This window comes from Mus caroli, chromosome 6, assembly GCF_900094665.2.
Source record: "Mus caroli chromosome 6, CAROLI_EIJ_v1.1, whole genome shotgun sequence".
NCBI classification, from domain to species: domain Eukaryota; kingdom Metazoa; phylum Chordata; class Mammalia; order Rodentia; family Muridae; genus Mus; species Mus caroli.
In genome coordinates this window covers 145,014,995-145,025,200 of record NC_034575.1, presented here as the reverse complement: position 1 = coordinate 145,025,200, position 10,206 = coordinate 145,014,995, and the positions used below count along the sequence as shown (strand labels likewise).

The following is a 10,206-nucleotide window of genomic DNA, read 5'->3' as shown; positions in this document are numbered from 1 at the left end:
TTCGGAACAATGGCTCTCCACACTGCCCAAAGTGTATGATGACCAAACCCAGGCTAACTGTGCTGTGATATAGGAAGTAAGACGAATGCACAAAAGAAACTTGCCTTTGACAGTAAAAGTAGTTTATTCCTGGGCAAGTCAATTTCATTACATAGAGAATATTTTTTAAGAAATCATATTTAACCTGACATTATTTCTATTTTATCAATAATTCTCCAGTTTATTGACATAAGATAATAATAAGGACACAGGAATTGTGAAGGGTAAAAAATATGTCTTATCGAAGAAATACGTGTGTGTGCATTTACGAAGACACGGGTTTAGAGAAGTCGGCACCACCTAACCTTCATTTGCTCTTTAACTCTCTGGGCTGTTTGCTGGCTGAGCGCCTGAGCTACAGCAGCTTGGATAAAGTTCTCTGCCTTCTTGGGGGCACTTCTCTGTTTATCTCAGTGGGGAAAGATAGATAATGGAGTAATGTGACTGAAACATTATTATGCTAATATTCAAAGATTTATCTGTTTAATATTAGCCAAGTATATTAGAAAATGCAAACATAAAAATGCATGGGTATAGAGGGGCTATCATTAGAACCCCAGGACTGTGCCCAGACATAAGACATGAAAGAGACACTTATTTTACTTATCATTTGAATGGTTATGTGAATAAACAGCTAGACTATGCTTACTACAAAGAGCCAGATGCTGTCTCTCAATACCTACCCCCTACCCCCACCCCACATCCCCACTCTGACCCCTATATCACCCCCACCCCATACCCACACCTACACCCTACTCCCCACCCCCACTCACCATGTTTCCCTTCCACATCTGCTTCTTCCTAAAAGAGATCTTATGATGTCACCAGTTGTACAAAAAGTGGCCAAGCCACAAAGAAAGAAATGTCACTTCAGTGTATGGCCTTTTCTTTCCTCTTTAACACAGACCTTGGGTCAATAGCTTCAGGGAAAGTGTATAGGATATCAACTTCTCAGAAAATAATATGTGGGTTTTTTTTCATATATTATCAACTTTTTCAAAAATGTATTATATATCCTCTAACAGGAGTAGGTGATAGACAAATATAAATGTGTTTTGAAAGAGCTGTGAAGTCTATTCTCATTAAGTTCATCTGTGGGCCCAGTGTCTCCCTTAAAAGTACATGTCTTCCGTTAAAGTCCTGAGCGTGGAACTTGGCATCAAATAGATTCTAAGACCTTCAAAGTCAAGTTGACTCTCAAGTCAACTATAGCATGATATTAAGGCTGTGTAACCAGCAGGAAAGAGATTCTTCTTGTTTCACTCTGCAAAATTAGAGGGCTCTGTGAGAAATCTCCCAGCAGCAGAGCTCAACATCATCAAAGAATGGTTCTCTTGACCACTTTCAACTAAAGGCTTAGCTTTCGGGAACCCACAGTGATGGAAGGGAGAGATAGAGGAAGAGAGAGGGAGAAGGGGGAGAAGGGAGGGAAGAGAGAGGAAGTGGAAGGGAGAGGAAGAGGAAGAGATAGGGATGGTGAGGGGGGAGGGGGGAGGGAGGGGAAAGGAAGGTGGGGAATGAGCAAATGAGCCAAATCAAGGCCAGCAAACCCTGCATTGTCCTTAACAAGCAATGTAAAGCCAGGCATGGTGACACATACCTACCACCCCAGCATTTGGGAGATGTGAGCAAAAGGATCAGAAGGTCCCAACAGTCTGAACTTCACAAGGAGACTCTGTCTAAAAAAAAAAAAATGGTGTCAGAGAGAAGTGAATTCAAATTCTCCATACTAGTTACTTACCTAGCTGAGGAAAGTAAGGAGTGCAATAATACTATTTTGAAGACAACATTGTGCAAGGTACACATATCTGGAATATTTTATATCCTTGACTACTGGAATCTTAGTAGGGAAAATTATAAAACAAACAAACAAAAAAAAACAAAAAACCCTGTATTAGGCTAAAACTACGGATATCAGGAGACTACTGGAGCATCATCTATAGGGGATAGCTATCATTTACTTATTTGTTTGCTAATTCATTTGTTTTGGATTGAGACAGGGCTCCACTGTATAGTCCAGGCTGGCCTCCAACTAACTCCTCCCAGTTGTTGTGATTCCAGACACTTGTCAATCACACCTGCCTGTAGGATCTTCCAATAGAGCCTTACATTGGAAAATGGTTGTATGTTGCTTTCATGGAGAACAATCTTAGAGTCTAGATAGGGGAAGAAGATGCGTCAAGAGCTAGAGTCACACTGATATATCCGTCCATATCAGCAAGCACTCGAGTCCTACATCACCATGTCATCACATCATCACATTACCACATAACCACGTCCCACATCATCACGTCACCACATCACCACTTCACATGTCATCACGTTGCCACACCCTGGCCTCACCACAAATGAGGTGGAATTCCAGAGATTGTTTTCAGCCAGCGGCCCACACAGTTTGACTCTTTGTCTTCGTAGTCTGGCATAATTTAATTTTTAAAAAACACTTTCCACTTTGTAATGAGCAGTGTGATGAGGGGGGCCCAGGGGCAGATGACTCCCTGCTGCCAAAACAATTCCTAACTTTACTTTCTTCTTTCTTCCACATCTCACTTCTCTCCCTCAATCTCATCTTCCCCTTCATTTTCCTCTTTTCTCTTTTGCTACCTTGTTTTCAAGAAGTCTGAGCTGGAGTGGCTTCTATGTTATAACTCGCCAGTGGCTCCTCTGAACCTGGTTGTAGCGCACCATCACCACACGGTCTGGTCCCAGAATGCTTAGATTAGAGCTGATGAAGTGTTTCTCATCTACTCCTGCAGAAAATTGCAGCATCCACATGAAAATAGAGATCCACGGATCTGGCTGGAGAGACGGCTCAGCTATTAGAGAATAGGTTCACAACGGATCCATCAAAACCTGCTCGATGTCACAAGCTCTCCCCTTTGGGGGACAGGAATCAGGACCTCCAATGGCTGTGAATGAACTGTCTGAAAACCAAATGTGTCTCTCAGAAATAGGAACCAGATGTAAGCAATTGAGAATCCAGGGCACTACTCTGCCTCCAGTTTATTTTTAGCAGAAATGTATCTGAAGTCTTTCAGTACCATAATTAGCTTTCAAGGATCACCATTAATCTCGTTGTATAAGACAGGACAAAAAAAAAACTTTTTTGCATATAAGGTCTGAATGGAAAATCGTGATATTTTAAAGAGTTGAGTCAAGGGGGGATGTTTTACGGTTTTCATTCTCTCGGTTTGACCGGAATAACAACTCAGGTCTCAGATGCGATCTGTTTTTAGATAATAGTGGCTGTTTATATACTTAGGATGTATCAACCTCCTCACGGCTTGGCAGTATTACAGTCTAATATAATATTTGCCGTTCGTGTTTTGGGTGTGTAACAAGAGGACCTACGGTGTTGTTAGCTAAGCTTGGACCCGAACACGGTCTGCCCATGCCAGAGGGACACAAGAACCTTCTTTCAGCCTTCAGATGAAATCATAAATTATGTCCACAGCCCCAACGACAGCCCTTGAGACACTTTGCACTACTTAGCAGACAGGCAGCCTCTCGACTGTCTCGAAGGCAGGGGAGGATCTTAGAGACCTCCTTGGTTCTTTCCGCACAAGTCCTCCATCCTCCTCTGGTCCAGGCCCTCTTTGGTTTTACCACACAGGGGTTGGAATGAGATGAGGGAGAGGCTGTGATGCCCAGCCTGTGTGTTAGAGACCAAAAAGCACATCCCGGTGTACTTGACAGTGAGACTCTTTTTGAGACATGGGGTTTTTGGAACCCTGTCAACCACACTGGAGTTCTCTCTGTGTTTAAGGCCATCCCAGGCTTTCAAAGATCAATTTAACCACCACCAGCATGTACGTTTTTACCTATTACAAAAACAGCTTTACAACTACAACAAAAAGAAGTTATTAAAATCCTTTCTACAAAAGCCAGTTTCCTCTTTTAACCGTGAATCGTTCCTTGGTGGGCCTTTGTTAGTTATTAGCTCCGCACGATAAACTGTAGAAGCAATGTGTGACAGAATTCTGCTAAGTCTGGTTGAAATTTTTAAACATAAATATTTCCACCTAATAACTGTTTTGTTGGTTTTTTTTTCTTCTGATGCTAAGGATCAAACCCTTAAATGTGCAAGGCCAACACTCTAACCTCCCAGTGACATTCCCAGCCCCAATATACTCTGAGACATTAAAGTTCACATAAATACTTCTCAATTGCCAGTCTCTAGGGAGAGAAACACAGATGAGATAAAAAAAGGAATGAAACACAAAGCATTTGGCGCATGTGTGTGTGTGTGCGTGCATGTGTGCATGTGTATGCATGCATGTGTGTGCATGTGTGTGTGCATGTGTGTGTATGCATGTGTGTGCATATATAAGTGTACATACATAAGTGTGCATACATAAGTGTGTATGTGTGTATGCATGTGTGTGCATACATAGGTGTGCATGTGTGTATACATAAGTGTGCATGAATGAAAGACTGACAGATTCCTTTCTCATTTTCTTTTTTTCTTTTTTTTTTTCTTTTTCTGCTTGATCAATGTTTATTGTCCTTATGAAAAAAATCTTCATAGAAAATGGCTTTAGCTTTTAGCAGCCCATTCCTGAGCTTTGAGGAAGCTTGCCTTCTTTTGAGCAACCCAGTGTTTCTTCTGGGCAAGACATTTTGGGGCGATTCCACCTCTTTTTCTTCACTTCTTTCTTGGGCTTCTTCTCATAGACTGGATTCGCTCAGATAGCGGCATGAGCTTTCTTATACATCTTCTCCACCATGTCTGGAGTTACGTTTTTCTTGATGTACTGAGAGAACTGTTTCTTATACACATCTTCATCTTCCTCCATTAGGTAGCACATGTAGTCTGCCACATTCTGACCCAGGATGTGCCTCCGATGTACCTCTGCATTGAACTCCTTGCTTTCAGAGTCATAGGGCCCCAAAAACTTTATTGCCAGTTGTAGTTCAAGCAAGACCTGCATCCAAATAGCAAGTGAAGGCACCAGGCTGACAGTCAATGCTTTCCACATTGTATACACCTCCAGGCACCTCCACTTGGCCTTCATAGATCTTGTCCATGCCAAACCCATTCAGAAGCCTGCTGGCCAGCAGCAGGAGAGTGCAATAGGCTGCAGCATAATTTGTCAGACCAACTTTCACACCATATTTTGAAAGTTCATGTGCACAGAGGACCATATCCCCTTCTATACGGGCATATGTAATCTGGCAGATATCTCTGTTAGTTACACAAACTATTATCCTATATTTGGGTGTATTGTACTTATTCTTGTCCTGTATCACCAATCGTTTCTGTACATAGTCAGTTTTACCCTCTTGCCACCTTCTAAATCTCACCTGGTATATTTTAAAGTAGGCCATACTCTTGACAACTTTCACAAACCCTATCCTGTGGAACAGAAACCCACAACCGCAGCTCCACCCAGACCTGCAGAGTCAGCAGATTGCGCTAGGGCCCTTTCTCACTTTCTTTCTCTCTTTCTTTCTTTCTCTCTCTCTCTCTCTCTCTCTCTCTCTCTCTCTCTCTTTCTTTCTTTCTTTTTTTTGTTTTTTGTATGTTTGTTTGGTTGGTTTTTTGTTTGTTTGTTTGTTCGTTTGTTTTTGGTTTTCGAGACAGGGTTTCTCTGTATAGCCCTGGCTGTCCTAGAACCCACTTTGTAGACCAGGCTGGCCTCGAACTCAGAAATCTGCCTGCCTCTGCCTTCCGAGTGCTGGGATTAAAGGCGTGCACCACCACACCCAGCTAGTCAGACCCTCTCAGTTGATCCCAGAGATCACTAAAACAGATAATCTAGCCAGTTTACTCAGGTAATCCTGTACCCAACAGGCATTTACATAGGCACTGAAGAAACGAGCCCTGATCTTTATGCTTTCTGTTCATGTTCCAAGGCTTCAGCCATGGAGACATCTCCACGACCCCTTGCCATAAGTTTTTAAAAGATCATGCTGCTGAACGCATTCCAGGAACAGATCAAAGAGCATTGCCTATGAATTTTGGACAATGTGTAAAATAACTTTAAGTGTGCTTTCATCAAAGGTAAGCAGGGAGAGAACACAGAACAGTGAGTCAAGCTGACTCCACTGATGCCCCCGGAGAGCCTACACTGAAGTAGCACAGTGGGCATGCTGGGACTGAGGGCAGAGCTCAGGAGAGTGGGAACTTCCTTGTCGATGTTTGCTTTTGTCCATGGGAAATACAGCCGAGTGGTTTTTTTTTCTTCAATGTAGGAGACACAACAAGCTGCTAATGGCATGGAGTCAAGCTCTCTAATAAGTGTGGGTTTATTTAATAGATAAAGGCATAGATAATAAATTTTAATTTACTAGATAAAAGACCTCAAAACTAAATTAACAACTCGTTAGGCCAAACCCTTTTTAGAAAGAAACAAACCAAAGTCTTAGAGCATAGCTCAGTGGCAGGCATGTTCTTAGCATGAATGAGGCCTACGGTCCCCAGCTGCTGAAAGTGCAGAAAGCAAAGGAATTAAAGAAAACAAAATGGAAAACTGACATAACATCACCACAGGAGAAAGAAAAATGGAACATTAACAAGACAATATGGAAGCAAACGTAGGAGCTGGGAAGATAGCTCAGTTAGCAATATGCTTGCTGTGTAAGCAAAAGACTTGAGTTCAGATTCCCTACCACCCACCCAAAAAGTCAGCCATGGCAGAACACCTGCAGTTCCAGGAAGACAGACAGATTCCTAGGCTGGTGGCCAGCCTGGCCTAATCTGCAAGTCCTAGACCTCATTGAGAGACCCTATTCCAAAAACAGGATGGATGGTCTCTGAGGAACAACACCTAAATGTAACCACTAGCTTCCCACACGTGTACACACCTGCACATGTGTGCGCATACACATATACACAGGCTCACATGTGCAGGCATATGCATGCACACACACATTAAAAAGGAAGAACACTCTAAATTGTATGAACATAAAGTATAAGATAATGAAAGCTAGTATATATCATTCAATCTTCTTTGTCATTGGGGCAAAGTGTCAAGGAATTTGTAGAGCAGGGACCAGTGGCTTGTCTCAGTCTTTAAAATGTGAGTCTTGCAAGCACTGGGGCCTGAGTTCAATCCCCCACACCCAAATAAAAAGCCAAGAGAGATGGGTTTGTTTGATCATACCACTGATCTTTCCTTTGAGGAGGAAAGTGGTATTCCTGTGCATACATGTACATAGAAAAAAAGAATGCATATGGGAGAGACGTCTCAGCAAGTAAAGCATTTGTGGCACAAAGATGACTACCCTAGCCTGGATCCTCAGAACACAGGGAAAGTTGGACCCACTGGCACACTCTTGCAATACTAGGGCTCTTGTGACAAGATGCGAAGGCAGACGGAAGAATGCTCAGAAGCTCCAAGAGCAGCTTGTGCCGTGTGCACAGCACAGCAGCAACCTGGTGTCCAGTGATGGTAGAAGGTGGGAGCCAACAACGAGGTTGTGTTCTGACCATGCACACTGTGACATGCACAGTCCTACACTCACACAGACAAAAGTGCATGTGTGCACACACACAAATGCCCACAGAGACTTCAAAAATGAATATCAAAAGTAGCTCCCAGGAGAAAATTAACCTTCTAAATTACAAAACAATAATAAAATGCACTGTATATGCTTCACACTTCCTGCTACATCTAGGAGATGGAACTCAGATCGCCAGGCTTGGCAGCAGGTGCCTTTCTCCAAGAGCTATCTCATTGGCTCTATATCATGACTAGAAAGGGGAGAAACAAACTAAATATGTGTTCTGTGCACATGTCTTATATTGAAGGTTTCTCATGAACTGGATGTTCATATTACTATTCTATAGATAAAGGTGCAGAATATGAACATAATAACCAATATACACAATAGTGTGTAGGGTTTTTTCAATATACAATTTATTATTCGAATGGGAATGAGTCTTTAACAGCAATATGGGAAAAAGAAGACAAAAATATGAAATATGGCAATTATTAAAAGTCAATGTGTTCCTTGCTTTACCTTGTATAAGAAGTTATTTTAGGTTTGACTTGAAAGTCTGTTGGAACATAGAGCAAAATGGACCTAAGAACAATCTACGGGAGTAATGCATTTATTTCCTCGACTGCTAAAAGAAAGGACCAGAACCTTGCAGGCTCAGATGCTTAAAGAAAATTATCCTTTGGTCAATAAGGTCTACTGCATCCATTATTCCCAGGAAATGACCAGACTGAAATCTCAATGCTATCTAACCAACTCTGGGACTCAGTTCCCACCTCTCTAAAAGGGAGAGTTATGGACCCATCTTGCTGCTTCTCACCTATGACAAGATCATTGACATATGTCTCATTCTCCAGCTAAGGGTGGGTCAGAAAAGAAAGAAAGGAGGTGCTAAGGTACCCAAGGTTGTCTAAAAATTGTGAGGTGCTGCCTGGAAGGTGGGATTGAAGGTGACAGTCAGCTTCAGGAAGGAGCTGGGCAGAGTCTCCACAATTTGGACAGGGGAAGTTTGACCATGCGCTTGAGGAATAGAGTCTGAGTGAGAAATCTCGCTGAAGCTGCTCATATGCATGCATACATACATGCAGCTGATGCAGGTGCTGGCAATGTCCCAGGCTGTGCTCTGGGGCTAAGGGCTGGATGGGATCGCCTGCACGCACGTCAAGTCGTCCTAACCACCATGGACAGCTCACTGCTGCCCCAGCCAGCTTTGCGCAGCTCACAAACTCCAAAGGAGCCACCCGCAGGGTGGATTCCACGCCCCGAAAAGAGTTCCTCACTCTGCACCCTTCTGCAATCCGCACCAGCGCCAGGCAAGCAGCATACGTGTGGGGCAGGCAGCAGGACTAAATAACCAAATCCTTGCCTGAAACATGATCTTTTTTTAGAGTCACTGAGTTTTAAGCATCATATGGAGACCTCTGGCACAGAGAACCTCCAACCATTCCTTCATTTCCTCTACTCTCCCTCGCAGACCCTCACCCCTCCTTGGCTGCACAGCGTGTGTTAAACGACATAAAGCAGGCAGCCCTGGACCTCTGGCGATGGTGAGCTTTAAGGAACTGGGTAGGGTAGCAGGAAGGAGTAGTCCCTGGCCTGGGAGAAGGGGAGCAGTCCACCCACCCTTTTCTCAGCCCCAGTCTGTCGAGAATTTATCCTCACCATCTCCGTGGGGCTTATTACACTTCTAACTTGGAGCAAGACAGCCCATCTCAGAGGATGTGGAGAGTATCCTGAGTCCCTGTCCCTGGGTCACATTGTTCCCCCAAATCTTCTCTGGGAGAAACAGAGGGCCACCCATGCATTAGGCTAGTGACTCTCTAAGAGCTGTGCCATTACCAGGCACCCAACATTCCCCACCCCTTTGCAAGATGCAATGGAGGGAGAATGCCTCATTTCTTCTGCTTGGTGCAAATCTTTGGCCATGGGAAGTCTAGAAGCTTAGGAGGCATAGCCAAGAAAGCCCAGGAATGTTGGGTAAATGAAGGCAAGAGGACCCAGGCTCCTAAAGCTTCCATCTAGTCTAAGATCCATGAAAGTCAAACTTGCCCCCTTCCTGGAAATGGGGATGCAAGCACTCAGCCACTCTGCTGCTGTAATAACTCTCCCTACCCTAGATGCTTTCCCAAGTACCCTCAGCCTCTTCTTGCTATATTTGGCCCACAAAGTCAAAGGGATCCAAAAGAGAGGCTGTGCTCTGTCGTGGCCTTAGTTCTGACAAACTGCATAAGCAGGCAGGTCCCAGAACCATACAATGAGCTGCTCAAAAAAAAAAAAAAAAAAACAGATGCAAAACCTCACCTACCTTCCCATGTCCAGAAGTCTTTCTGCCTGCGAAGGCAGGTACCTAGTGCAGGGGCTGCCCCAAGGAGCAAGGTGACTGGTTTTACCAGGGGACTGGGATGACAATGGGATAAAGAAGAAAATGCTCCAAGGTCCCAGCCTCACCCGGGGATGCCACCTTCTAGGCAGCTCATATGGAACTGGACCACAGCTAGAACTTTCTGCAGCAGGGCAAGAGATGTGATGAAGGTGTGACTGTCCTTTGAACAGGGGGTGTCTTTGAATCCTATTTGTGGTCACATGCAAGTCCAGAGCTGTCTGCTCAAGGGAGCCAAGAACTTGACTCAGCAAAAGGCTTCTAGTGAGCAGCAGCCCAAATGATGTTCTCTGTTCCCCTCCCTTCGTCCTTCCCTCCCACCCTGTCTCCTTCCCTCCCTCCCT

General features: G+C 44.0%; 1 pseudogene; it reads right to left on the bottom strand.

Annotated features, from left to right (window-relative positions):
• Positions 1-4,576: 4,576 nt before the first annotated feature.
• On the bottom strand, positions 4,577-9,795 carry LOC110295837 (annotated as a pseudogene).
• Positions 9,796-10,206: the final 411 nt, after the last annotated feature.